At 43.0% G+C, this 4,375-nt stretch overlaps 1 pseudogene; it reads right to left on the bottom strand.

Moving 5' to 3' along the window:
* Positions 1-3,916: 3,916 nt before the first annotated feature.
* On the bottom strand, positions 3,917-4,060 carry LOC114619107 (annotated as a pseudogene).
* Positions 4,061-4,375: the final 315 nt, after the last annotated feature.

Raw genomic sequence — 4,375 nt, 5'->3', positions numbered from 1 at the left:
CCGTGGATGACAGGTCGCCGGCGACGATTTCTGTCTCGCTCAATCTTGATGTCGTGCGCACATCCTCTCAATGAGGGTCCGTCCAGAGGGGTCCATGCCTCGAGCCCCATGTCTGGGTGCACTTGACCCGACCGGCAGGTCCTAGTTATTCGTGGGGGCGAGGAGGACTGCAACCTGCTATTCTTCAGATGATATGGTACACTGCTTGAGTTACGGTATCCCTGCTATTCTTCAGATGATATGGTACACTGCTTTGAGTCTATCTGCAGTTGCCAAGCAGGATCTTGCAGTTGCCAAGCTTCAGGGAACCTTGTGCAGGTGGGAAAAGGTAGGGGGTGAGGGTAAGGGCGAGGATCCTGGCTTCTGGCCCATCTGGATTAGAACTTCTAATAGCAGGCATCACGGGTGATTCATGTCCCTTGACGTTGCCCATCGTCGACAGCCTAAAGCCTTCGACCATCGATGTGACTCGTCTCACATCAGTGTTTTGGGGTTGTGAACTTGTCTAAGACCCCCCATAATTAGACATCCAAATTCAAAATTCACATAGTTGGGATTGATCATAAGATGCCTTCTCTAACTAAACAGAGAAGGGGGAGATGCCAGAAGCCAGGACCCTCGCCCTTACCCTCACCCCCTACCTTTCCCCACCTGCACAATGTCCTCTGAAGCTTGGCAACTGCAAGATCCTGCTTAGCAACTGCAGATAGACTCAAAGCAGTGTACCATATCATCTTAAGAATAGCAGGGAGACCATAACTCAAGCAGTGTACCATATCTTCTGAAGAACAGCAGGTAGATCATAATTCAAGGCAGAGTACCTTATAGACCATGACATGTTTCAAGGCACAGGCCAAGAAGATTTTGTACTTTTCCACCACCTGGCCCTTCTTACCCCCTCCCCTTGTAAAACATGCTATAAAAAAGCATTTCATGTTCAAAAATAAAAAAAAAAATCAAGAATGGAAGGTAGAAGTTACCAAAAGTGTGTTTTGGTAAGGCACATGACTTATATTCTGATCACTGCATGCATATATGTTAATGGTACACACAAGTAACTGAAAAGAAATAACCAATTAAGTGATGGTGCCATTGATATCACTCACCCAACATATCTAAACATCCAACTATCTCTTGGGGTGTAAAACAAAGTTCTCACTAGGATTATGAATTCTCACATACGATGTGTATATTGTCTCTCTGAGCACACTCTCTGCTGTCCTCAGCCAGTCTACTGCTGCAGCTATATCAGCCTCCTGGTTTTGCCATTAACATCCCTTAGAACTCTTTTTCATTACCTAAATCACCTCTCTGCCTTGCTTCCTGGGTTTGCATATTGTTTCTGAACAGAAATACTTCCTGATATTCCTGATAACGTAAGAACTATCTTACCCTTATTGTTTAATCCTATTTGATTCACACTGATGGATACATAATGACTACACGTGATGTGCATTAAATGGTTTCTTTTTTTTTAAATTTTTATTGGATGTTTTATTTACATTTCCTATGTTGTCCCCTTACCCCATCCCCCACCCACCCAGGAACCCCCTATCCCCTCACCCCTCCTCCTTCTTCTCTGTGGATGTAACCTCTATCTACCCCCTCCACTCCCACAACCCCACCCTCAAAATTCCCACCCCCTGGGGCATCCAGCCTTCATGCGGTCACTAAATAATTTCTATCTCTCCCTAGTAGAGTATAAAGACCACAAGATTGGTTATTTATTGTTAGCCAAGGACTAGTACAGTGTTGGACACAAGTAAGTGATTAATAAGGCTGCTGAAATTAATACATAAATAATCACAGGGATAATCTTTCAGAATCATATGTGTGGTGGTTTGAATGGAAATGTCCCCAGAGGCTCATGAGTACTGGCATTATTGGAAGGTGCAGCCTTGTTGGGGTAGGTGTACATTTGTTGGAAGAAGTACATCACTAAGGGGTGAGTTTTGAGGTCTTGGAACCTCAAATCAAGCCTAGTGGCTTACAGTCTTTTCCTATTGACTTCCAATTCAGATGTAGAAATCTCAGCTCATTCTTGGGCACTATGTCTGCCTGCCCACTGTCATGCTTCCCTCCATGGCAATAATGGACTAAACCTCTGACACTGTAAGCCAGCCCCAATTAATTGTTTTCTTTATAAGAATTGTTGTGGTCATGGTATCTCTTCACAACAATAGAAACCCTAACTAAGACAATATTTATATGTATACCTTTTGATGTTGTGATGCATACATATACATTGTGAATGAAATGAGAACTGATTCATTTGCTCTTTGGGGATTATCAGGATTTCTACAGTAATCTTTTGACATTATATGGATTTTTGGTTAGGTCCAACACCTCACTCCCTCTATTAACAAACACACATGTATACACATACACACACACACACACACACACACACACAAAACTGATTTACAAATAGTACTTTGTTGAATGTACATGTTATTATCCCCTGGTACTACAGTGACTCATGGTTTCAAACTGGCCCCATCAGAGAGCACAGCAAGTCTTCTCATAAAGTTTCTGTTAGATGCTTAAGGAAGACACAGTACTTGGTACTTGTACTTTACACCTCTTAGGAAAATGAGTCTTGACAGGCAAATGAGCACCTTGCTCAGGGCAAAGAGGAAAATTACAGTGAACAAAGTCAAAAGCAAAGGAGAGTGATGTTTATAACAGGGTAAAGCTGACAGCTATTCACTCAAAATAGCAGCAGACTTCAAGTTTTCAACAAATTCCACAAAGAACATTTTCAACAAATACTTAATATTTTGGGTAAAATATTTCTGAAAATACCACCCAATTCCTCTACTCATCTATTTAATCAGAATTTATTTCTTTCAACTTATCTTCTTTGTAAATTTCACATCATGTACCCCAATCCCATTCATCTCCTCCTCTCCTTGACTCATCCTCCATCCATGTGATGCCCTCCCCCTAACAGAGGGGAAAAAATCTCCTTGGGGAAGCTGTAGTGTATCACATCACAGTGTGACCCACGGTATACCTCTCTGTCCACAAATTTTCAATTACAAATGTTCATTGCGGTAGTTATTGTTCTGGTATGAGAGCTTCTAGTTTCTGCTACTCTATCAATACTAGAACTTTACTGAGACTGCTCTTAGAAATCCTGCTGTTGGCCTATATTGTAGAGAGCCTGTAGTTTTGTATCTGTACCCCAAATTTGGACCGGCTCCCTCATGCAATCCAGCAGTTCATCAATGGGATAGATGTTGGGATGGGCCAATTCTCAGGCCTAGATCTGGGCCTGAGAGGTAGTTGAGCTGATCAGCCTACCAGCTCTCCAGAACCCACACCATAGTGGCTAGCTCTCATGCCCTACTCAGGCTAGCCCATTCAAAGCTGCAGTCACCAAAGGGAAGAGCTAACTCTTCAATTCTCATGCCCTCTGGGCTTGCTTATCCATACCCATACCTTCGGGTGCTAACAGATCTCTACTGCAGCAGGATCAGAGATGCAGAAGTGCCCCTCAGTGACTTCACAGGCCAGAATCTCACCATGGTCCTAGGTGGCATCAATAGCTACTCACAACAGGCTGGTCCTCACTACCCTTGAGTCTCCAATTCTGTCTCTCTTTGTTATGCCAACATCCTTCTGTTTCTCTTTCTCTTTGATTTCTCCTCTACTTGTTACTCTTAAGTGGTGTCCAGGGTCTCTGAGTGTCTAGAATCTTCTCAGGAGGTCTTTGTCCCACCCATGGTACGAGGAAGTTGTCATCTCCAGGTCTGCAACACCCCCTTCAACCTCTGAGGTCTGGATAATGGTCATGTTGGGCTTCCTCCTAGACTGGGTCCTCTCTTGTAGACACAGGTCAGGTTCTTCTAGTCTCAGGCTCTCAGGCTCGCTCCCCATCCTGGAAACGTGTCTTTTCCTGCAAGGTGCTACAATGGTTAGGCTACTAGTCATTCAGATGCTTACAGGTCAGAACACTGAGTGTTGACATATCCTCTCTACTACTTGCCACCTATTGACACACATGTGATACACCTGTGTGTATCACAGCCACACCTGCGAAGCCACTAGGGGTAGGTTATTTTTTTTAATCTTTGTTTTATCATATATTTACATTTGAAGCTATGTTTGTAGTCCAAAGTACAAAACTTGTTTTTAAAGCAAAAAAATAGAGGCATCGACACAAATGAATGATATCATTAATATTTACATATAGGACTGAAAGCATCCACAAAGATTTTCATGAACCTGCCTCTAAGACTCAAGCTGTATTATCACTCTGAGCAAAATATAGACAGTAGGTCTGTGTCTCTTAAGAAATCCACAACCTGCCTCAGACTAGGAAATCACATATCTTAGGCAACTCCTTAGACCAGGCCAATATCAGGTCTCC

This window comes from Grammomys surdaster, unplaced genomic scaffold, assembly GCF_004785775.1.
Source record: "Grammomys surdaster isolate TR1022 unplaced genomic scaffold, NIH_TR_1.0 146, whole genome shotgun sequence".
NCBI lineage: Eukaryota > Metazoa > Chordata > Mammalia > Rodentia > Muridae > Grammomys > Grammomys surdaster.
The sequence above is the reverse complement of the archived record's forward strand: the minus strand, read 5'-3'. Positions and strand labels throughout refer to the sequence as shown.